Source organism: Anthonomus grandis, chromosome 11, assembly GCF_022605725.1.
Source record: "Anthonomus grandis grandis chromosome 11, icAntGran1.3, whole genome shotgun sequence".
In the NCBI taxonomy this organism is placed as follows: Eukaryota; Metazoa; Arthropoda; class Insecta; order Coleoptera; family Curculionidae; genus Anthonomus; species Anthonomus grandis.
Window position 1 is genome coordinate 17,656,386 of NC_065556.1, and position 27,132 is coordinate 17,683,517.

At 30.3% G+C, this 27,132-nt stretch overlaps 1 protein-coding gene across 7 annotated transcripts in view; it reads right to left on the reverse strand.

Moving 5' to 3' along the window:
* Positions 1–27,132, reverse strand: part of LOC126742310 (calmodulin-binding transcription activator 2) — a 999,827-nt gene that overhangs the window by 650,618 nt on the left and 322,077 nt on the right. Inside the window, exon 2 of one of the 7 annotated variants that reach the window (XM_050448957.1) lies at positions 16,884–16,914. The exons of the other annotated variants lie outside the window; for them this stretch is intronic. The gene's annotated coding sequence lies outside the window, so the exon portion shown is untranslated. The remainder of the gene's footprint in view (positions 1–16,883; positions 16,915–27,132) is intronic. 7 annotated transcript variants of the gene reach the window in all.

A 27,132-nucleotide genomic window follows, 5' to 3' on the forward strand; every position in this document is an offset into this window, starting at 1 on the left:
TAGTGGTATAAGTATCTAATAAATAGATATGATAAACATAGTATTAGAGTATTAAGTCAGCTTATTAATAATAAAATTATAAACCAAACTGAATATAAATTAATTACATGATGCAGCTGTCATTGATGATGTTTATTGATATAGTATTAAATTATATAAATATTTGAGTTAATTATACGTTCCAATGTATATTTTTATTAATTGCACAAAATAGATCTTGTAAAGTAATTAAATAAATTTATTTCACGTTTTTTAAGTTTTAAGTTTTTTTCCACGATACGTTCTGCAGCAGTAAGAAGTTCTTTAGGAGAATTAATTGATTTGAAGGATAAATATAACTACCATAAAATGTGAATTATGAATTTTTTATGAGTTATTTTGGTGCCAAATTTTTTACATAAAATGCATCTATGCAAGTTCAAAATGTTCAGAAAAGCTGTAAAACATAAAGATATGTTATTTGTAATTGCGAATAGAACTCTCCATATTACATCCTGCAGCACTAAAAGTTTTCTTTTGTAATTTACTTAAATAAATTTTTAATTTTGTTAATTATGCAGTTCAGAAAAAATCATGCTTAAAATTTTACAATATTAAAACATACTGAAAATTAGCTTTCTGATACATACACACTGTTTGCGATTGACACAACAATTATGGTCTCTAATAAATAGATGAAGAAGAATTGGACGGATGCTTGATGCTAGGCTATAAGCTTATTAAAGGACTAGGCAAAATAAAAAATATGTTATAAGTGAAACATTATTTTATTCTTATATTAATTTTTTATCATTCAAGCGTTAGTGTTATATAGGTTTTTTATTCTCAATTTTAATTTAGTAAATATTTTAACCCTTTTCTCATTTTAAGTTAATTTTTTTAACTATATAATGTTGAATTTAAGCACAAATCACTGATAACTGATAAATAGTGGTTAAAAATAAATTAATTAGTAACAAAAAAGTCTTTACATACATGAACTAATTAAACCTTTAACAAATAGATTTACAAATTACCGTGCATGTAAATAATTCCCAAATCATAGAGCAAAAACTTTAAAAGAAAAAAATACAACTAAATATATAAACCGTTTTCACAGGAGAGGGACGTCGCGAAGTTACGATAACGAACTGGATGAACTTTAATTGGGATCTGCTTTAACTTTAAATATAACTTAGTTACTTCAGCTCGTAACCGTGTAATTAGGAAATCTGCAAAATGGACGCACTACGGAGATGCCAAGCTTTATGGGGTAGAAGTATCTGAAAGATGTGGAAAAGGAATATTTATCTTGATATGCAAGCTAAATATCTTAAATCTGCTTTATATCGACTAATTTGTATTTTCACTTAATAACACAAAGTATAAAAAGGCGTTAGAATTAAGCGCGAAAAAGTAAAAAAAAAGACAAAAGAATTAAAGAAGTTACTCCGTAAATTCTTATTTTATGTAGTCAGGTGCAGACTTCGGTACCGCGGGATAAAATTAGAATTTCGCCTGGATACGGACCGAAAGCTAGAACTTCAGACACCTTAAATAACACCCGAATGGATATCTTAAAAATGCAAATTGACAATTAAAACTTTTTCTTTCCGGGTTAGGGAAAATAAGGCAACAATGGCCGTCGGTTCCCGCTTAGCTTTAGCTAGGTTACCTCTATTATAAACTTCACTTTAACGAGCCTTACTTAAATGCTATGAATATTTCAAACAAAATAATCGGCCTGTTTTATAGTTGAAGTTAAAGGCTTTTTATTAATTTTTAGTTAAATTTACGTATAAATTTTAATAGATTGCATAGAAAGGGAAATGAAGTTTCACCTAATAAGCTTTTTTAACAACATAATATATTCTATTTAGTTTTGTAAACGCATGAAGATTGGTAATTTTCAGTTGATTGATTGTTTAGAAGTTTTTTTGTTTATTTTTTATTTGATTCTTTCACCATATTAGTTTCCTTAGACCTTTTATTGTTGTAGGATATCCTCCATTCCTTCATATTACTTTTCTGAATAATTCTCAATTATAAAATTCTTTTATAATTAAAAGTGGCAATGTGATTTTGCCAATGTGAACACACCTAACGAGAGCTACAGAGCCGGTCCTTGAATAAAGAAAGAGTTCATGACCAATGAGATTCTGGAGTTGATGGAAAAAAGAAGACAAGCAGAAGAACATACATTGAAATATAATGAATCCCACAGAAACATTCCTAGCAGAGTTAGAAATGTGAAGAATACATGGTTATCTAAGCAATATGAAGAAGCAGAAAAATTACAAGAAAAAGATTGGAGCTTCCATTTCAACAAAGAACTAAAAGAAACCACCAACACTTAAAGACAAATTCCTTAAAAATCATTAAAAATATCCAGACATCCATAACATAAAAAAGGTGTGGGATACATATTTACAGAGTCTGTTTGAAGATGCACGAACCGCACCTAGTAAGTGCTCAATAGAAGCTACGGGACGACTCATACTAGACGCAAATGTCACATGTGCACTCTCAGCACTAAAAATCCAAAAGGCACCTGGCCTCAACAATATGTTTTCTGAGATGCTGAAACTAATCACCACTAAAGCACTATTTAGACTTTTTAATAACAAATATGAGATTTCTGAGATCTCAGGCGACTGACTAATCTCCATTTTTTTTGCTACCCCCAAAAAACTAGCTTATGTTTTAGTTTTTGTTATTAGTTATTAGTTTGTGAGTCATGTACAGGGTCTTTCCCCATATATTGATCCCCCCCCCTATAGGGGTAATGCGAAAAGTTAACAAAAAAATTTTAATACAAAACTTTGGGGTTTTACTTTAAATTTTTGAATCCGATGTCAAAATTTTTGTTTCGTTTAGAAACGTCAAATTTTGACAGATGATCAGTTTTTTCTTATGGAACACCCTGTAAATGACTTCATAGTTAAAAAGAGTCGAATTTTCTATGTTTTATTAAACCGTTTGGGAAATATCGGGCTCCAAACTTTAAAAAAATAATATATTGAAGATCTTGGTAAGCGCTGCATTATTACTGTTTAGCGTTTTTTTTTAAAGATAAATGAATTGAGTAGAAACAATAAAAACAGAAGATTTATTATTACTAAGGTGATATTTAGCATCTTTTTGTTGACAAGGATACATTATTTTAACAATTGTTTAACTTTAATTTAGACGTAATTATAACTATAACTGCTCTATATGACCACCACCATTATCAATACAGTTTATATATACCTGCTCAATTTTGTGTATTGTATTCCTTATAAATTGTCTATAATTTTGATTAATATCATCCATCACGGTAATAATTTTTCTGCGGAGCTCCTCGACATTTTCAGTTCTCTGTTCGTAAACTTTATTTTGCAGGTAACCCCACAGAAATGAATAAAGAGGTGTCAGCTCTGGACTGTTTGGTGGCCAACGAATTGGCCCAGTTCGTCCAATCCACAGGTTATATCTTTCATTTAAGAATCTCAAAACAGGTAACACATTATGCGGTGGGGCACCATCTTGATGCCAAACTATTTGCTCGTATTGCCTTATGAGAAGATCTTCAAGTTTAGCTTCAATTTAATAAGTAAGCATCTCTAGATATCTCTCTCCCGTCAAGTTGTCGTTATAAAAAATAGGTCCTATGACCTGGTCATTTACAATACCACACCATACATGTAGAGATTGCCGCCCTTGAAACTTAATTTCCCTTGTTATTCGGTAGTTTGTTCTTGACCAAAAGCGAACATATTTTCGATTGTAGATGCCCGCGGTTGTAAAGGTGCACTCGTCGGTCCACAAATTTTTTTTAAAAAAGTTATTATCTTTTTCTTTTAGCACTAGCATCTCTTGACAAAATTCCACCCGCTTATTTCTTTGCTCTACACTTAAAGTTTGAACAGGTAATATTCGATAAGCAAAATATTTATACTTTTTTAAAGTTGAATAAATTTTTTTGACCGATCGATCAAAGTAAATTCTGGCATCTTTTATGGAATGATTTGGGTGTTCTAAAAAGAAATTCAATATTTTTGATGGGCAATGCGAGGGAGACAAAGGCCCGAACATGATAGCGTAGATTCAAATGTTTTCAAAAATTAGTAAAAACTTACCTACCTTCGAAATATAGCAAAATATGTAATTCTTCTTCTGGATCGACAAGAACTGTCCGACGTTTTCTTCGTAGAGTTTTCCTGATGCAAAATGCTCGTTCTATAGGTTCAAACGTATTTTTTGCCGGAATGGCACGTAAAGGAAAGGTTCGACGATATTCCCCTCTGGCGGCATTTGCCTTATTATTATTTTGTGTGTATTTCACATTTTTCTTCATCACTGTACGACATTTTTTAACATTTATGGGTCAACAAACAAGAAATGACAATGTCATCTGAATAATTTGTTTTTTAATAAATGTCAAACAATAACAATTCAGCGCCTAACAAGATCTTCAATATATTATTTTTTTAAAGTTTGGAGCCCGATATTTCCAAAACGGGTTAATAAAACATAGTTAAACTATATATATTTGAAATCAGAAAATTCAGCTCTTTTTAACTATGAAGTCATATACAGGGTATTCCATAAGAAAAAACTGATCATCTGTCAAAAGTAAAACCCTAAAAGTTTTGTATAAATTTTTTTTTTTAACTTTTCGCATTACCCCTGTAGGGGGGGGGTCAATATATGGGGAAAGACTCTGTACAGAAATGCTATGAGCAACAAAAATGTGTCTTCATATGCTTCATCGATTACTAAAAGATGACTTGACAACGTGAAACATGAACTTTTAATACCCATCCTACGAAAATCTGGCATCGTTGAAAATCTAATCAAATAAAACACAACCTATACTGGAATCAAACAACAAAAATAAAATCTTATGATTTACATTATACCGATAACATAACAACAGCTAAGGGCGCTTGACAGTAATGCCTATTGCCATTTAACATATACATGACAATAATATTTCAATTAGCACTAGAAAATAATCCAAGGCGAATAAAGATAAATGATACTATTAACAATTTTAAGATACGCTGACGATACAGCGAACTTAGCAGATTGGTGACCTACAAGCTATCTTAAATGCCATAAATGCAAAAGAAAAGGAGTTTGGCCTTAATATCAATATACGCAGAATCAAACTGATGATAGTGAGCAGCCAATAATAATTTATAATCAACAATAGCCAGATCCAGATAGTGAATAAGTTCAAAAACTTGGCACAATACTCAATTATAAATGGGACAACGACGAAGATATAACCACTACTTCAAACACATTTGAAAAGTTACCGTTAGGACTCCGCTTTCGAATTTTGTGTTACATATGGTCTATACTGTTATATGAAGTGAAAGCCTGATCACTAAAACTTAAATCTCCTTAAAAGATAGAGGCCTTCGAAATGTGGATCCTGAGAAGACTAATTAAGATTCCCTATGTAGAAATTGTAACTACAGAGCAGGTGTTACAAAGAACAAACACTGACCTGAAAACGTCTTACCTAGCCTGAAAAACATTCTACCTATACTTGGGTTACCGAACAGATGGAGTGGTCACGTGATCGTTCTGCGCCGGAGGTGAGCCTCGATAGGGTTCATGACATGGGGTTTTATTTAATTTTATTAGTCGAGCGGCTTTAGATCATTTTGATTGAATTTTCTGCTATTCGAATATTTGAATCTTCGGAATATTGAAAAGTTGAGATGGTGTTTATTTTTTTGTTAATTTGTTTGTTAACAAATAATGGCTGACGCGCCACATACACCCCATTGTCACCCCCCAAGAAAAGAGTACGAAAACATTTGACCATTGCTGAAAAGGAAGTGATTATGAACATATTTAAAACATGTGATAACGAGCATCCAGCATACAACAAAGTGCAAAAAGTCCAGTTTACAGCAGAAGCAGCAGGTAATAAATATTTTTAATATACAGTGTGTCCCAGGATGAGATGATGAAATAATTTTAATTTTTTACATAATTATAAACATAATGTGTAAAAAATGTATTAAAATAAATGTAGTATTTGTTCCTTTTTTAAATAAGGAACAAATATATACTTATATTCAATCTATAAATTTAAATCTCATAGGCCTACCAGCGCAGCCCTAACTTGTTATTCCTTCTTTTATTTTAAAACACATATTTAAAAAAAAGATAAAAGCTGCTTAAGTAATTCCCAAAACCAGATTATGACTATAAAATTATATTTTATAATGGCCGGGTTCATCAGAAAAAAGCGCTCCCTGAGCGCTCGATTACCTATCCCTTTTCGGTAAACCCCAATATATTAACATAACTTTGCTTAACAAAATACTTAAAAGGGATTATTATATCATTACCTGGCACAACCTCAAAATCGGTTTGGACCCATTTTACAGGCGACCGTATTATATTTAAAAAAAAAACTGCTTACAAAGCAAAGCTATACGGTAAAATAATTTAAAATAAGTAGGCATAATTCTCCTCGTCTAAATCTGCCAATGTTGCATCGATGGGCGGGCCTATATTTCGCGCACATCATTTACTCCATCTGTTCGGTAATCTGACTATAGGACATATTCTTCAAGGTCCTAGGTACAATTTAATAAAAACTATACTGATGGGAAAAAGGAGACCAGAACGAAAACAACATTCTTAATTACGCAATATCCAGAACTGTTGTAAGATCGCCGATGCTGCCATCATATTCAGACGAGCTAAGGAACGAACACTTAATATTGCTTAGTGAACACAAGGCCAATGCGCTAAAAGCGTACGATACCAGAAGAAGAAGGAGAAAGTAACTTGGCTGGATAATCCGTTATAATAACAGTTATATATTAAAATTATTGATAACCTATATACAGCACATGATGTAGAGATTTTATGAATAATAAAATTACAACACTTGGGTTCCAATTTTAGTGTCATGTGAAACTAGTGTTTCAAATCTATCACTTTCAAATCATTGTTATTCCATCATAAATAGTAGTAAATATTTAATTATTTGCCTTATATGTAATAAAGTGCTTTGAGTTTAGAAATCAGGACGGTATTATGAGATTATTAAATTATATCAAAAAAACTTGACATATTTTACATTGATATCATTTGTGAGAATTGCACTTTCAAGAGTGCACGTGATAATAACTGACGTTTAATAGAAATTCTTAAAAATATTAGCGTCACTATACTAATTGCCAGGAAAATCAGGAACGAATTGTTAAATTGTGAAACTATAATATTAGTAATAAATACTAAATCAACGAGCTAATTATAGTGGCGTGTAACAATTATATAATTAAAAGATTTTACATTATTTTCGTTAATTAAAGATAGGATTTCTTAATTAGGCTTAAATTAGCTTGTCGTCCAAATCTCCATAGTTTTTTTCAGTTTCTCACATTTTTTTCCCTTTATAATATGACACTGCACCCTCAAAATACCTCAACTCTATTACTTTCTTTCTTATGTCTTAGTTTTTAAAAAAAATGGATATTGTGATACTATAATGTTATACATTGTTGATATGCAAATATTGTGTTTAAATAACATATGTTATTATAATTAAAATTTCAGGCAACAATAAAGTGCCAACGTGTATATAAAAATGTTGTTATTTTTAAAAATTTATAATATTATTTTTTTATTAATGTCGTAGATTTAATTTCATTTATTTATGTTTTACAAAAAAAAATATTTTTTTAAAAAACAAATGTAGTGAAAATAATAATTTTAAAACATACAATTTGAGTCTACTCAAGGAAATAGACGCCTCAAATGAAAATGAGGGTTGGGTTTTAGGAGAAATTAAGATGGAAATGTAAATTTAAGAGCTAGTTAAAGAAGACAAGAAAGCATCCATTCTTAATTGAAGTAATAGGGACTAAAAATTAAGCAAGTTTTGAAATTTAAAATATCGTTGAAAAACATTAATGCCTATCATATTCTAGGAAGAAATAAAGTAGGGATACTAGTCAAAATATATCCAAGACGATTAAAGAATATTCAGAGTTACGTAAGTCTAAGAATTTATTCACTTCAATGCTCATGGACATTGTGTAATACTGAACTTCAAACTTTATATCATGTAACTGGAATCAATGCTTAATACTTATTCTTCTATGAAAAACAAATAATCTCTATAAACTCTATTGAGATAGATACTAATAGATACTATAAAGAGGATAAAAGCCTATTCAACATTAAAAATGAAGGCGATGAAGAAAAGCATAATTAGAAGAAAAAGAATAAGATGATGAGTAAAACTTAATTCCCTATGCTAAAGAAGTCAATTTTTTTTACACGGTTTTTAATTCCTACCCATATTATCTTAATTTAGCTGCTTAGAGTTGTGTTTGTGTTTCTGTTCCTAAATTGTAATACGTAATGAGTACTGAGAGATACTGCATAGCTCTCCGAATGTAATTATATTCGTTCTAATCAAATATATGGTCCATTAATTCAATTCATTCATTCCAATATATGGTTTAGTCCATAGTCTAGTCCAAAAACTAGTACAGAGTCCGTACCACATTCATCGGATAGGCAATCAAAGAAGAATTAACCCATATAAATAACGACAATGCCGTGGAACCAGGTCCAATAGCTACAAAGTTCTTAAGACAGATAGAGATAAATCATAAGACAGATGACCATAATAAGCTACTACTAGAGTATATAACGAGTTCTATAATCAAGATGCTTACGTGAAGAATAGTCCTAATATAATTAGTGAATTATATTTATAATTTGTGAATTAAGGACTAGTAGAAGTACCATTAAAGCCAGTAAAAAAGAATATGTATTACTCTCTGCACTTTTTAAGATATGCGCAGAAATTATTGAAGAAGTACTAGCATTAGTCAACAGAAAACTCATCAGTATATACGAAGACGACACTATAGTCCTTGCAGAGAGCAAAGAATGTTTACAAGACTCAGTAGGTGACCTTACTCAGATAGGCCATACAGGCGGAAAATATGAAATGAAAATCATGAATATTACAAAAACAAGATTGAAAATGAACAAATCATGAATATATTTAACAAAAAAATCTAGGTACTTGGGATGCTAGCTAAATAAGCAATTGGATCGAGATGTTGACATTAATTAAACCATTACTGAATAATACTTTGTTGCACTTTGTTAAAAGATAGAAAAGAAGAGAAGAGCTAAACAATGTTGAACCTCCTGGTTGATAAACCTTGGACAGTGGAGTAAGGAAACAACGATAAAATCCTTCAAAACAATAGAGTAAAATGGTCATGATTGTCGCCAATGTAAGGGATAAAGCTTTCTACGAAGAAAAAGAACAACAATTGAAAGTTTTTCTTTGAAGAACATAATTAAGTAGTCTATCCAAAAGTCCAAGCAACATGAAGCCTTTTCAATCTCTCATATAATTGCCTATAACCCTTAGGTTCCAGATTCTTTTGATACAGCTCCTAATGCTAAAATACATAAACCCATTAATTTTTTACCAAAGAAGTCTTTATGATTAAAATATAACAAAAAATTTACATTTTCATCTCCGAAATATCCCTCAAGCAGGCCAACAAAAAAACACACATAAACGGTAATTTTATAATTTCGCTTTGCCGGTCGGCTTTGGTGTTTTTTTCTTCTCGTTCGAGCCATTATCAGACTCATTCTGCGTCCGAAGTTCCCATCCGGGCCGACATAAAAGGGGTTATTAACTCCCTAAAATAACTTCTTTAAAATTCATTTCGAATTTAATAAAGTTTGAAACAGGAGTGGAATGCCTGCTCGGCGGATCCCAAAAGGCCGATTAAAAGATTACAACACTGTAAAACTGGAAGACAGTTCTTATGAATAGTTAATTTTAATGTGGAAATTATTCATTTTATTAAAGGCGAGAATGATTATTTATTTTAAACTATGGCGCGATGCGGTTATAAAAATTGCAATATGTATAGAGTTTTAGGTTATGTACGTTTTCAAATTTTCCAGCTTTTTGTTTAAAAATCTCTTAAACTCTCATTCTAGCACTGATATCTTGATTAGTACCTGTATCTTTTTTTTACGTAAAAAACTCGCTTTATAAATTTTACTTTAGAGGATATGCGACAGACCTTACCTCTGTTTACTTGACTTTTATGTTTGCCTTTTACTTTCTCTTGCCCTTCTCTTTATAACCTAACTATATTGCTTTCCCTGTTTTCTATTCAATAAGGAAAGTTATATTCACTCTTTAATATAAGAGTTGATATATTTGCTTTATCTTTACGTCTTATCAAATTCTGTAAATCAAATTGGTTGACACAGGTGTGTTTTGGTGTATTCCGCATATTATGCATTAAAAGCAGATATTGTTTCTTTTATATTTATTATTTTTTTCGGAAAAGATACTTCTTTGGAAAGGGATACAAAATGTTAAACATAAAACAATAATTATTATTATAATATTTTTGTTGCTTAATTTCTAAATCTTCTTGAATTTTCTTATGTCATATATTTTATAAACTGGCTACCCTTGATCAACAGTATCGCCTTAGAGCAAATTATTTTAAAAAGTGTTTGTCCAAGTCGTATAGATCATCCATTTATTTCTGTATCATAATTTGTTAGACATAAGCTACCTGGTGTCTTCATTGGAAGTAATGGTTATTATCTATAGCATACTAGTTTATCATGAATTATTATTATTGTATTATTATTCTATTTTATTTATACAGGCTTTGTATCTCCTCTTTTAGGAAACAGTATGCTCTGAGTTACTTATTTTAATAGGTATTACGTTATTTATAGCAAAAGTCAATTTATAAGGTTACACGCTCAAAAATTGAAAAGAAGAAGAAAATAGACAACATGCATTTGACAGTAATCATAGAATAAACTGGAATGCTTCCTCAATTTTGCTTGTATTTTTTTTATGATGTATTGTAAAAAATATAAGAATTTTTAAATGATGTAGATACCACACTAAAAGTATTCATTTAAAATACCAAAGTTTGGCGTAAATAAAATATTCATTATTTCTAGACATTTTCGCTAACTTTTTGCTTACACATTTACCGATTTCATTTTTTTTGGTACCGTTGAATAGAGAATTTCACACTGCTTACTATGATGTATCACACGATGGGGGTGCCCATTTGACATATTAAATTGAGGTTAGCTGGAGGTGAGGGGGTGATTGACAGAACTTCAGTAAATGCATAATTAATCGTCCCCCTGTATATCTAATTTGATGTGTTTTTTTTTTTAAGAATGGTATTAAGGGTGGATCATTTTGAATATATATATATATATATATATATATATATATATATATATACGAGCCCTAACAACTATATATTGGGCCAAACAAAAATACACATGTAATTTAATTTTTAATATACTTCTATTTTCTAAACTTGCTTTTTTAACGTAATATTGTTTAAACAGTTAATTACTAACAACATCGATTCATTAGGAACGCAAATACACAAAATATCTATTCTAACACACCAAATTATTTAAAACATGCTAATATTGGGTGGCAACTAAATAATGGGACAAACGCGAACTTCAATTTTTTAAATGGAGTAACGTCGCCCTTAGATTGTATAACTACTTGAATTCTTTTGGGCATTGATTTGATTTGATTCTTTTGAGCATTAACATTGACTTGAATTCTTTTGGGCTTTTTGGACTAAGGCCTTACACTTACCCCTTACACCTTTGGGGGTTAATTCATTCCAAATCTGCTTTATTTTGGCCTTAAGTTCTGGCGATGTTCTTTGAGGGTTGTTCCTTAATCTCTGTTTCATTTTATGCCATACTGTTTCAATGACATTAAGGTCTGGGCTGTTAGAAGGCCAAGAAAGACAGTTTATGTGGTGGTCCCCAAACCATTTTTTTTTAAATTTTGGCCATATGACATGCAGCCCCATCCTGCTGAAATATGTAATTTACATTTACTGTTAATTTCGCGATACTTGGAAGTAGGCTATTTTATAGAATTTGTTGATATTTTGCAGCATTTACGGTGCCCTCTATAAACTCAAAACACCCTAATCCTTCAAGTGTCATGCAACCCCAAATCATTATTCGTTTAAAACTTTATGGTGCGTTTTAAACAGTCCTTATGGAAAGCCTCATCTTTTGTGCGAATCACACGTTTTCGGTAATCACCAACACATACGTCGAATTTTGATTTATCGCTAAAAATTACGCGGGACTGACGCTCTACTGACCAGGAGAATTTAGATTTTGCCCATATCAGCTGGCTTTCTTTTGTTTTACTGTTAAAATCGTTTTTCCTTTGCCTAGAAAAAAAAATGTATTAAAAAAGTTTGTTGTTTATTGTAAGATCTGCAATAACCTTGTAAAACTTCAATCCGCATTTATGAATCCACTTGCGACAACATTCTCTTGACAAATTATGCCCAGTTTCATGATTCCATTTTGCCGTTACCTGCCGTACCTTATTTCTTCGACCTTTTTTGCATAATTTAACAAGCATTCTTTTATCAAATTCAAATTCAAATTCATATATGCTTTATTGTTTGAACAAAAAATTGTTATAAACAAAGCTTCGCCTAATCCTAAAGAGACAGAGTTACAAGGTTAAAATTATATTTAAAAATACAAGTTACAATGACGAAACAAAGTAAAACAGTTAAAATTTATATTTTTTTTTGAATTAATAAAATCAACTATATCTTTTCTTAACCAAGCACAGTTTAACATATAGGGATAAAAAAAGAAAACATTTAAAACAAACAGGTTAGGAAAAGAGCTAGGTGACCACTCAGAAATCTCATCAAGAGAAACTTAAATTTGATGAGAGATTTTGCCTCTCTAATGTCTCCTGGTAGGTGGTTAAAGATTTTTATACCTTCATAAAAAATTGATCTCTTTACCAAGGCAAATGTTGGAATGGGAAGCCGCAAATTATTCCGCTGGCGAGTGACATATCATGGATTCTGTAGGACAAACCTGTATTGATGGGAGAAAATAAGGCATGCCACCTCCTGTATATATAGGCAGTAGATTGTAAGAATGCCCTCCCTGATAAAATATGGTCGGCATGATTCCCTAGGTGATATCCCGCATATATAACGCACAGCACGTTTCTGTAAAACAAACAACATCTGTAGAAGATAGTTGCTTGCACTACCCCAAAAGCAGACACCATACCTGAGATGGGACTCAATCAGGGAAAAGTACACGGCTCTCCCAATCCCCATGCCAAGCTCTCGACAGGTCACCCTAACAGCAAAACAACCCACAGAAACACTATTGCTGAGACTCCGTATATGGTCCTCAAACTTAAGTTCCTTGTCAATCACCAGACCCAAAAACTTATTGTTAGAATAAGGCGGGATAGGGCAGTTAGCAATAAGAATATTATCAAGACTACGGTTATTTGTAAAACAAATTAGTTTGGTCTTTTCTGGGTTTAATGATAGTAAATTTGCCCTGAGCCACTCATATATAAGTTCAAGATCAGCCAACATGGCTATTCTCAAAGAGTCGGTATCATACCCATGCCAGAGAACGGTGGTGTCGTCAGCAAAGAGCGTGAATTTTCCCTGGATATTAAGTCGGACGAGGTCATTAATATATAGGAGAAAAAGTATTGGTCCCAGTACCGACCCTTGAGGTACTCCCCAGGCAACAGATTGATATTCAGAATACTCCGACACCACACGTACTCTCTGACGACGACCCTTTAGATATGAACAAAACCAACTCGCCGTTAAGCCCCTAAAACCATAGTGGAAGAGCTTCCGCAGCAGAACCTCGTGACTGACGCAGTCGAAGGCTTTCGACAAGTCACAAAACACAGCAGCGGAAACTCCACCATCATTAATCTGACAGTAGATATCATTCATAAAGTTAAACATTGCGTCATTTGTGTTTTTATTTCCTTGAACGCCAAACTGAGAACCACTAAGAATAATCTTTGATTTTAAATAAGACATCACACGTTTTTTAACCAATTTTTCAATAATCTTTGAAAGTGTGAAGGGACAGAAGGGATATTGGTCTAAAGTTTGATGGTTCAGCGAGGCTGCCCGTCTTATGAATTGGGATAACCTTAGCAGATTTTAGGCAAGCGGGAAAGGTGCCCATAACCCATGATGCATTTATAGCTTCAACAAGGAGATTTAGAGAGATGTCTGGCATGTTTAGGAGTATTTTGGCAGATAGGCCATCCTCCCCGGCTGAGTTTTTGTTTTTTATAGAAGTTAATACCTCTTTAAGCTCAACCAAGTCTGTAGGTACAAAGAAAAATTATCCTTGAATACTGGTGCTTGATAAATAAGTAAGTGGATTTGTTGTTGGGAAACCCAAATCTTTATGGGTTTTATCAGCAATTCCAATAAAAAAATTTATATGACTAGCAGAACATTTAGGGACTGCCATGGAATAATTGCTGTATGATTGACGGATATCATTAACAATCTTCCAGCATTCTTTAGACTTGTTTGTGGCCGTATTTAGGCAATTTGAGTAGAAGGATTTTTTGGCGATTTTTATTAGTCGCCGATACAAAGACCTATAAGAGTTAAAATATTGATGAAAAGCTGGGCAATTCGTGAACTTTCTTAATGTGTGAAGGGATCTCAAATTTCTACATGAAGTTTTAAGTCCCCTAGTTAACCATGACTTCTTGTTCTTTTTTGGTCTAATTTTCACCATGGGAAAAGAGACATCAAAGAGGTTTATCAATTTCCGGTGGAAACACGACAATGGATCAGTCGAATTCAACACACTTTCCCATCCAGCAGCCACACACGAGTCATGGAATCTGTCGTAGTACCGCCTGCTGAAAATTCGATTGTAGGAGCACCCAGCAGTTTTGGGGCATTTCCCTTCACTGATTTATTTTTGGTACGACATGCCAGAATTTACAACAGTGCAATCCACCATATGTTCGGGATAATTAGTGCAAACATAGTCAATGGTGCTGGACGAGAACCGTGTGATGCGAGTGGGGGACCTAACATGCATTTGATGGTTAAATGAACTGAGTAAATTACGGAGGGTCAGTGTTGCAATAGATTTCTCATAATTTACATTGAAATCAGCCGCCAACAGTATGGAGGATGAACATGGGATCATAAGCAGGAGACTTTCCAAGCATAAGCAGAATTCAGAGCTATTAGATAATGGTGACCGATAAATACAAATAATGTATAGGTTTAAATCCTTACAAAAAGATGCAGCAAATTCAAAAACAGATTCCTTTAGAAGATGGTTAAATTTATCAATTTTTGAAAAGTGCTTTCCGTTAAAAAACTTTTGCCAACTAAGATCATACATCCTCCATGAGATAATTCAGTTCTACAGAAGCTAGAAGTCACTACATAGTTACTAATGTACATCATTTCGTTCACTTTAAGCCAATGTTCTGTGAGGAGGATAATATTAGGTTCCTTTACTTCATTCAAAAGTAGAGAAAGTTCACCTGTTTTATGCCGCATTCATCTAGCTCTTTGCAGCTTATAGAAGCTTGTGAACAAGTAAACAAAAATACATAGTAGTCTTTGGTAAACCGACGGCAATAGGGTAAACTGCTGTCTAGCATGTCTTCAATAGTGATTTTTTCGGTATTTTGGCTGTTTATATCGTATTTACCCTTGGTGAGCCGTTTTAAAAGTGGAAGATAACCCTGAACATACGAACCCATAACAAGAATGTTCTTTCTTACCAGAGATCCCACCAAGTTCCTGCTGGAAGCGTTGTCAGTAATTGTGTCTTTGCTTGATGGTTTCGGGGCGTCCAGTTTAGAGACATGACAGATATTGTTGAGGTTCGAGAAACGCTGACGTAACTGTGAGACCTCTATTACATAGGATTCATTGTTCTTTTCTAAAACTTCAATGGTAGTTATCATCTTTCTATTTATTTCAGTCATTTCTTCTATCGATTTTTTTAGGTTTTCTTCCGTCGCTTTAAAACTTTGAAGTTTGTCCTTTAGTTCTACTTTCTGAGACTTAAGAAGTGAAATTTCGTTGTATAGTTTCTCAATTGTGTTTTTATTATCGTTATTATGATGATTTGAGTTGGATAATACAGGCCTTCTGAAGCTAAGTTTGTCTGCAAGTGTTAGTGGGAGAGTATCAGCATCTTCAGTTTAAACTTCTGTTTCTGTGTATGACTTAAAAACGGTCTGAGTTCCCAAAGAACATGCTCTAACTTTCTATCAATCCTATAATCCCTATCAGAAACTAATTTTGGGTGACCTGGGCTATTCCTTTTCTTATGTAAAATTCCTCCAGTTTCCCATAATGCTTTATTATATTAAACACAGTACAATTAGGAATATTGCGTTCATCCGCCACTTCACGTATTCTTTTGTTTCGGGAATAATTTTTAACCACCAACTCGCGAATTTTTGAATTTGTCGAGATACCGCGCACCATTTTAATTAATAAAGAAGTGTTTGAGTAACTGACAGCGAAGCAATTTCAAAATAAACAAATGTGTCTGTCGCACCTGGCAACATTGTTTATTAATTGTTTTTGCAGCCAACTTGTCTTATCTGGTATCAGTTTTAACTCGTGACTTGATACTGTCCCATTATTTAGTTGCCACCCAATATTAGAATTTTTTAAAGAATTTGGTATGTTAGAATAGATATTTTGTGCTTTTGCGTTCCTAATGAATCGATTTTGTTATTAATTAACTGTTTAAATAAAATTACATTAAAAAAAAAGTTTAAAAAATAGAAGTATATTAAAAATTAAATTACATGTGTATTTTAATTTGTCCCAATATATAGTTGTTAGGGCTCGTATATATCAAGATATTGTGATAATAAAATCAGAATAATGATCCTTACGAATTAAAGCTGAATGGTGAGTATTGTATCTTAGTTTGTGGAAGCTTTCTATTGAAACTATATAAACCTTATAGCGAGCGATGTTATTTATTATTCATATACTTACAGTTTTGAAATGCTTATGAAAAGACACTGACCTGAAATAAAGAAAAAAATATTAATTTAAATAGAAAATATTTTCTCACTCTTAAATTAAACAACTACCAACAAAAGTTTGGCAAAAATGTTCAAAAGTTAATAAATAACTCTTACCGAGCAAAACACTCGTTTATATAACGCACCGTAATTTAGAAGCAGTAATTTTTAACTTCCATTACTATTAACTTTTATAACTGCCCCATTTTCGCGCTTCATAGAAAACTTTTATTTCGTCTGCTTTTCGTTTCCGCTAAATTATCGCTTGGCCGCCTGTGCACCAGTTCGTAGGAAAAAAATTGTCGTTACATTTAGGGGAAATATTATTCTCGTATATTGGTCTAATGGTACTGTTATTTCGTTTAAAAAAATATTAAATATACTAAATGTGAATATTATAAATGATAAAAGAAGTGAAGTGAAAAACTGTACTATTTCTGTTGCCCGCGAAAGTAAACATCAAATTAAAAAGTGGCTTATATAAAGGTGGTAGACCTTGTAGTAATCTTTTTATTTATCATAAAAGGACAAAAGTTACAATCAAAATACTCTAAATACTAGTTTAAAAACTTTTTGTGTTGAAGTGTTTTGAACCTACTTTTTGGACCTTAAGATTTTAAGTCCAGCCAATTGAGCTGCGTAAGTTTATAGTAAGCGTATAGTAAATTTTCGTTAATTTTATATTGTAATAGTAAAAAATGGTTAAATTTGTATAAAAATTATACGATAGCAAATTATCCTTAAATTGAATTAGTACATCAACTTATGTTGGATTATTTAAAATTCATAACTGCGAAAATAGGTTTTTTGTTTTAACTGAATTCGAACCTTTTTGTAGATTTTTATCAACTAAAAAACGTATTATATTAGGCTAAAATAAATAGAAGTTTGCTGAAAATCAATGAAGGATATTCAAGTTTTATAAATATCAAAAAACATTTAAAATATGAAACCTGGTAAATTTCAAATTTGACATCGGTTTTTTAGCCGATTATATTACTAAAATATGACTAAAATATATATTTAAAGTAATTTTTAACTGAAATTATAATTTTTAATTAAAAAAAAATAGTGAAAGAAAAATTAGATGATTTATTAAAAAATGTGAATTTTTAGATATTTTAGTTAAGAACATGTTTTTTGAATTTAATAAAGATTAAGAAATATTGTTAAAAGGAATAAAATTTAAAAATACAAGTTTAAGGCAGACATTTAAAAATTATTTAAATACAAAAAAACATTTAAGATTTATAAGTAAAAAAAACGAATTTGAAAATACTAAATTATATAGTTTTTTAACAAGATCATATCAACGACTTTTATGTATTTTTTAAGGCCTGATGTTACTTTACATTTTACAAAAAGTATTAAATATTATACCGGGTGACACAGGAAAAAGGGGATACTTTAAATTTTAAAATACGGTGCCATAAATGCGTTGAAAATTTTAATTTTTATTCAAGTAATCACGGAAAAATAATTTTTATTGCATTATAAGACGTAAATCTTTTACACGTATATTTAAAATGTCCAAACTATTAATTTTGGTAGTTACTTTATTTTTTCAAATAGTACGTTATTGGGAACAACCACTTTTTAAATAATGTTTTTTTTCAATTATTTGGTATAATAATTTTTTAAATCGGTGTATAAATAAGTCCGAGGGAAAAAAAATAAGTCATGTAAATGAATGCATTTAATTAATAGAACTAGCATAGAAGGTGTTGATTTTATAATTATGAGACTGCGTTTTGACACGTTTTTGATCACTTTTTTTTTATTCAAATAAATTTGCCGCAGATTTTTTAAAGAATTATTGTGTATACTAATATTTAAAATGTTTACTGACTGTATTTTTCAAAAATGTATTTAACCCTGGAATGCTACTTGGGGTACATTTGTACCCCATCATTAATCATATCTCAAGTTAAATGAAAGTGGGCGGGGGAACGAACGCCCACGTCTTATTAGTTTCAAGACGCGGCAAGTCAGTTCGCGTGCGACAATTGACATTGGCACACGGTTTTTTATTTTCGAAATTTGTGATATTTGGGGTTAGCGCGTACCCCAGTGTAGCAGTTTAGGTTAAATATACTCTGTGATTATTTCGCTTCTCAGTAGATTTTGGTGATTATTATTATATGAGTAAGTATATCTTTTTTTTGAAAAATATTTCTAAAATATGTCTATAATACTTTGAAAATATTTTAGTTTTTTTTTTAAGTTATTATATTTTTCTTTGATTTTTAAGTTATTATTGATTTTCTTTGTTAGGCTGCACGAATAATGGCTGGGCAGAAAAAGTTCTTCGACCTAACAAAGCCTGAAGATGTCGGAGAAATTCATCGCATTCTATATGAATTTGATTCAGGTAGTTTTTCGGATGACAGCGAGGAGGAAGATGCCGTTATACCCGATTTTAGAGAGAAGCCAGAAGAGGATGAAATACGCCGCAATCAAATCAATCATTCTTTTATTGCACCAAAACAGACTCAGGATAACTTTCCATCTGATACAGATTCGGAAGATGACAATATACCATTGGCAGAAATACAGGCGATCAACAGAGATATGGTGGAAATTTTACCAGTGCCTACCAAATTAAGGGGTAAAAATGGGTTTATGTGGTCAGGTAAGAAAGGCGCAATTCGTCGTACACCAAAACGAAATCTGGTTTTGCATTTACCTGGAAACAAAAACGAAGCAAAACATATAACATCGGGAACTGAAGCTTGGAAATTATGTTTCACTCAAGAAAATCTCGATAAAATTACCCAATATACTAATAACGAGATCCAAGTTCAACGATTGAAATATTTAAATAAGAACGATGACCAAGATACTGATGCACCTGTTATTACGCCAGTAGATAAGAGACCCTCTTGGACTAAGGATACAAACAGCATTGAACTCCAAGCATTTTTCGGGCTATTTTATTATGCCGGTGTTATGAAAATGGCCGGAGTTTTGACCAAGGAACTATTTGATAAAGACACAGGAATTCCAATATTCCGTGCTACCATGGCCGAGGCACGTTTCAGGTTTTTGATAAACTGTCTTCGCTTTGATGATAAGTAGTCCAGAGCTGAAAGAAAAGAAACTTATAAGCTTGCAGCTTTTCGAGAGGTATTTGAGAGGTCAATCGTTAAAATGAAAAACCTATATACTCCTTCAAAATATATTACAATTGATGAACAATTGGTTGGTTTTAGAGGGCGATGTCCTTTTAAAATGTACATCCCTTCAAAGCCCAATAAATACGGAATCAAAATTGTGTTGTCCTGTGATGCCAAAACAGCTTTTGCGCTTGATGCTGAAATTTATATAGGAAAAGGTTCCACACCAACTGATGTTCCTGTAGCTCAGTATTACTGTAATAAGCTAACCAGTTCTCTCCAAGGAACAAATAGGAACTTGACCATGGATAACTGGTTTACTTTGAGACCGCGAAACATTTTTTAGAGAGGAAAATTACCATTTTTGGTACTGTGAGAAGAAATAAAAAAGAAATTCCTGAGTCATTTTTGGAACTCAAAGAAAGGAATCAAAATTCTGCCATGTTTTGCTACAGTGGACATCTGACACTGTTATCATACTGTCCACCCAAGAGTGCTAAAAAAGCAGTAATTTAGCTTTCGAATGCACGAAAGGTGATGAGCCATTTACGACCAAGTTACCAGAAATTATAATTCTACAAAAGGAGGAGTGGATACTTTAGACCAGTTGTACCACACTTATTCTACTGGTAGAAAAACACGTCGCTGGCCATTATGTCTGTTCTATAATTTGTTGGATATTCTGGGATATAATTCAATGATTCTTTTGCGTGGCTCTGGTGAAGTGAATAAAGAAATTGTAAAGCACAGGAGAGAACACCTCAAGAAGCTTGCCCTTGACCTGGTCAGGCCACACATGATGAGTCGTTTGGAAGCTCCAACTTTGAGGCGCGAACCCCGTGAAACTATATGTAGGGTCGTCAAGATAACCACTTTAGAAGAAGTACCTACTAGGCTTACAACAACAGTGGGTAGGTGTGTGCTTTGTCCCAGAAGAGAGGATCGAAAATCGAGAGTAAGCTGTGCTGTATGCAAAAAGTTCGTATGTTTGTAACATGGATGTGCGGTAAAAGTGTTCTTAGAGATTCGGTTTAAGTTATTATTTTTCTATAAGTGAATAAATGTTTCGTTTTTCTAAAATACGACGTGTTTTATTTGGGGTACGGTTGTACCCCTGTGCAGAGTCGGAAATAAGTGTAGCATTCTAGGGTTAAGTAATAAAACACAATGAATATTATTTTTTCCGTGATTACTTAATTAAAAATTAAATATTTTTAATGCATTCATGGCACCTTATTTCAAAACTTAAAAAAATGTTTTTTTCTGTGAGTATAAAATAAAAAGTAGCAAATGCGGTATTATTATTCTCAGAATGAATTTTCTTTCAAGATACGTCATAATATACAAATTGTTCCAATTTAATAAAAATGTTAAAATAAAAATGTTAGTGTCACTTCCTGTTCAACTGGAAGTAACAAAAAATAATAGATTATGTCAAAAGATGCGTCTATAACCATTCTATGTCTATAACCATTCTATATACGTCTATAACCATTCTATATACCAAATTTCATTTGTTTATCTTGAAAATTAAAATAGTTATTAAGTGTTCCCTTTTTCCTGTGTCACCAGGCATATTTACCTGAATTATTATTTACCTAATTTTGATTATTTTATGAACCTTAATGTAATTTTTAACATAATCTTAAAATAACCAAAATAAATGCATATACTTGATTATTGTTTTATTTAATCTTATATTTTATTTTTCGTAAAAAATGCTTAATTTTAAATAAACTTGGACAAATATACCTTCATACCTATCAATTTTTTAAGAACAAAAAATCCAAAGGTTTCCGAAAATCCCGAAATTTAAAACATAAATTTTTATACTATTGCCATAAACATTCATGTAAAATATTAATTTTAGATATAAAAGAGCATTTTAAGCACTTTTCTAATTTTTAGTTCTATACAATTTTTGTTTCTAGTATTATTCAGTGAGTCAATATTTACCATGAAAGTCAACGTAATATATCAGCACGTAAAATACACATATATGGTACATAGCTATAGGTATATATAGTGCATACATAAGCAATTTTCGTAAATTTTATGTTGCAACAAAGCTTTAATTTGGGGAAAAAAATTTATAGGATAACAATTTATTCTTAATTTAAACTGATGTAATTAGACTAGACTATAAGGATTAAGAAATTAATGATTTCCACCAACACTCCTTTGTGATGTGATTCAATGCCTTATTCCAAACAGCTTCAACCTGGTCAGATCTAAGCCTAGCACCCACATGCTTCTTAACTTAGCTGTTTTTGAATTTGATAAGGGCTTTTTAAAATCAATTATAACGCTAAAATATGACTCAAATAACATTTAAAAGTAATTCTTAACTAAAATAAAATTTTGTAATTAAAAAAAAACAAATAAAAAACTAGAAGAAAAATTAAGTAATTAAAAGAAAAAAAAATTTGAGACATTTTAATTACGAAATCTTGTTAAAAGGAAAAAATTAAAAAAAAAAGTTTAAAGAAGAATTTTCGGAACTTCGCAAAAACAAGATACTGCCTTTATTTAGTTTTTCGAAGACTCTCTAGACCAGGTGAGTGATGTTAGTGGTAATAATATTATTTTTGGCGAAAGAGGTCATATTTTCCAGTGGATTTAAATAAATTTTAAAAACATTTAAAAGAGTAGTATCTACCAGCCGGATTCTTATTGACTGTATATTAAATGAAGACAAAAATTTACCTCATAAATATCTGTTAATATTTTTCATCAAAATATATAATTTTTAATAAATAGCATTAGTAAAATTATTCAAAATATACCACAACCAAACATCGTTAACAATTCTCCAAGAAGTGCAACCTAAACTAATATTCTTCAGAAATTTGAAATAATATCAATGGCTAAGTTGAGAAATATATTTTTTAGGTAAGTTATAGTACATAGGAATTAAGCATATTTAAAATCGTGTAAGTCCATGAAATTTAATCTGAAACTCCAAAGGTCAATGTTGATGACTTCGTGAAAATCCCTAGCTATTTGTTTGTGATATGAACATAGAAGTTGGCAATTTATTTACGGTCGACTTATTCTATTCATTTTAAAAGTCTAAGTGCTGAAGTAAGTCGACAGAAATTGGTTTATTACAACCAAATTGAATGCTTTAAAGAGTAGTTTTGGACTATTCGATTTTATTAGAAAAAAAAATGAATTTGCAACATAGATTTAGGTCTTTAGATTATTTTTATTTTCTTTATTTTGATCAAAACTAATTCTATAATATAATGACGTGTTTTACAGCAATAGAGGTATTAAAAATCTGTAAAACACTAGAACATCAGATTAGTTAACTCATTATCAAACTAATATTGCTTATAGAACATTTAAGGAGCTTCGATTTTAATCTTAAACATCGTGCTCGTAAACCCATTTTACGATAAACTGGGTTGTTTTAAACCGTATAAGATGCAAATTTGGCATAAATTTTACAGCAGTCCAAGCACAGGTTAGTCTTTTCATTTACCTGCACTTTGGGTTATCAATTTTTAGCATGTACTAAACGAAATTAACTACTATTTTATTGCTAGGAAATCGCTCAACATAAAAGTGCCAAACTTTTCACAATAGGAGAGGAAAATAACTGGTTGTAAATTTTTAATAAAAAACACTTACCTTATAGACTTAATAACAAAGTTTTTAATGAAGTGATTAAGCACAAAAGAATTGAAAGTAATTGAATCGGTAGGTTCTATTGAAATGACCTGTAGATTCTATAAAAAATTGAAAAATTATTTTTCAGAAAGCACTTTTATATTTATTCTCTCTTTCTCAATCTTATATTCTGGAATAATTTATATGGAAAATCTTAGATCCAGAAATTTAATTAAAATATGTATCAAAAATTAATAAAAAAATAGATCAGATCATCTTAATAAGAAAAATTACAAAAATATAAATGATTTTAAATATACATATTTCGATTGTTTTAAGTTTACTATTTTTAATAAGCTAAATTAATTAAAACCGTTATATTATTAAAAAAAATTAATTGATATTTGCTCTTTAGAATCAGAAATATTTTTTTACTTGTGTATAAAAAAAATAAATAAATAATTGAACTTTTAAAAAGCTTTTTAATAAACCAGTAAAATTTGATTATTTTTATTTAAATATAATTAAGAAATAGGTTTAGATTTGAGATTATTTATTAAACTACATTACATAAATTCCTTGCAGCAATAAAATAAAAAAAGCAAAAAAAACAATAACGACAATTTTTTTTAAAGAAATTTAATATATAATACGACAAACAATATTTACAGGTGACACAATAAATATGCTAACACGCTTATCCGAAATTATATCTCAGAAATAGTTGGCCGAATAAAATGAGTTAACAGTTAAAATTTGCTTAAATATACTATTAAAGATTTGGTTTATTAATATTTATAACATAAATAATATTAATACCTCTAGTTATTAAAATAGTTTAATTGCTATACATCTGGGCATTTATGTATTTTTCTAAATTTACAAAAAAAATTATACATTTTAATTTAATTAAATAATAATTAACATAAACTAGATTAAGGATAGGACCTCTAAAAATATTTTAGTAAAAAGAAAAAATGTAGAAATTGTAGAAAATATATCAAACATTTACATTTAAAAATATTTTAATAAGGGAAAAATTTACAAATTCTAATAACAACATGCTAATTTTTTTTTAATAATAATAATTTTTACTTATTTTATTTTTATCATTTATTTTGGATTTATTGGAATCGACTGTTTACCAAAATAAATATGTTGTACCAAACAAATTTTAAATTAAAATATTACTTTTTTTTCACACTGGAATGTGAAATTTTAAAATAAAGGAAATAATAGAATTTTATTATCTCTTTAAGTTAAGAAAAATTTAATTTTAATTACGAATATTTACATTTTCTTTTAAATTTAGAGTCTTCTACTGAACTAAAAAGTTATATTTATCAAATATGTGTTAATTTTTAAAATATTCATAGAACAGTTTTTACTGTCGCATAAATATATTAAATTCCTAAATTTGAAAAAATACTTAATATTATATTTTAAGAAAAAAGATAAAATTGGAGCCAGATGCAATTAAATTATGCTGATATAGTAGTAAGCAAAGTAACTTTCTTTGAATTTAATTACCTTAGTGGATTACAAAAGAGGTTAAGAGTAAACGACAAAGAATTTATAAATTCTGTTTTGAATAAGAATACATATTTAAAAATATATATATTATTTTTTTAATTTTAAATATAACGTTAAAACATTTCCTAAATAAAAAAAATTACTTTGATTTTTTTGATAAGAAATTAAAAAAATAGATTTTTTGGTAAAAAGAAATGTGTGTAAAGGAAAGCTAATAATAAAGAATATAAAAAATAATGATAAATTATAATAAGTGTAAGGGGCTTCAAAACTAATGATAAAATTCTTAAATTAGAAATATAAAATTAAAAAATAATCAAAATAAAAGACCTCTTAATTGGTTAAAAAAGTTATAGTTTTTGCCCTCCTATTAAGCCTTTATGAAAAATTGGGTTGGGGATTTGTGTCGTATTATATTTGTTTACTAGGATAGAGTGATAAAATCGAAACTAGATAAAGTCGCGCAATTTTTAGAATAATAACTATGTAAATCTGCAACTACTTCTTACATATATATTTCGACTGCATTTAATGTTTGAATTTAATAAAAAGTACGCATTATATTTAATTTATTGGCTGACAGATACCACACCTAGAACTTGAAACATAAAGAAACAAAATCAGTCTAATTACTCTATACTGTATTTTTCAGGTCGGTATACGACAATAAAGTTGACTAGAACTGCAGATGAGCAACAATTTTATGTGCCACAATAAACTTTTGCCAAATCTATGTTGAAAATTAAATCTTTTAACAGCATTCGGATTTTTTTCAACTCAAACTTGATTGATGTGGAATTTTTGCACTCTGTCTCACGTAGATGTGGATTCGTCTATACACAAAATTAATTTCGTAAAATTTTTATTTTTGCCAAACTGTTCTAAAAGCCACTGGTAAAATACCTCTGTTCTAGAATGATCTTTAAGTTGTAATGCTTGTATCTTTTAATAATAATAAAGATAATATTGTTCTTGTATTATCTTTTTCAATTTATAACATTTTAGGTTAAGTAGCTCTTTCAACGTGGCCCTCTCTTTGTTCTTCAACTTTGCAAACACTCTGTATATTTAAAGCCTAGTGACTACTCAGAAAGACTTTACTAAGGAGTCAATTTCAAGCAAAAAATATAATACAAAAAGTTGCAAAAGAAGACATGAAACAAAGATAAATACCTTGTGTAAAATTATTAAACAAATAGGCTTAAGAAATAGTAACAAAATTTAAAATAAATACAAAATAACAGTGTTTCACTAATTAGTTTAAAGTATATTTTCTTAAAAGCTCTTTAAATTATATATAAATAATCACAGTTTTTGACTTGTGCAAGTAAGTCGTTAAATTCTATCAAGCCTCTGTTAAATATTAAGTAGAGGCTATCATGCAAATATTTAATTTAGAACACGTAACATAAAAAAACAAGATTAGTCATCTCATTACTCTATTCTACATTTTCAAGTCAATTAACCCTATATCATAAATAATTATATAACAAAGTTACGCAGAACTGTAAGATGGTGAGAAAAAAGCGATGATAGTAAAAAGTAACAATATTCTGCACAGCGTAAACTTTTGCCAATACACATTAAGAATCGAACTTTTTTAAAAATTTCTTACTACATAATATTTATGATATTTTATGATATTATTATATTATAAATTTTTGATTATTATTGCATGATCCAGCCTAGATTACTTAGCAAACATTTAATACTGAGTTTCAATTTCTTTGCATCTAAACTCAATTTAATGTTATAGAACCAATTGAATAAATTGTCCTGTTAACATACGGTATTTTGTCTGTGTTTTAAATTACCTATAGCATATAATTTTATTAATATATAACAAATATTCTTTATGAGGCATCATATTTCACGTAATTATTTTCAAACTCACTATTTTTCGACTTAACACACTGAGTTCTATCAGACAAGAATGATTGGAACTTGCTTAAAATA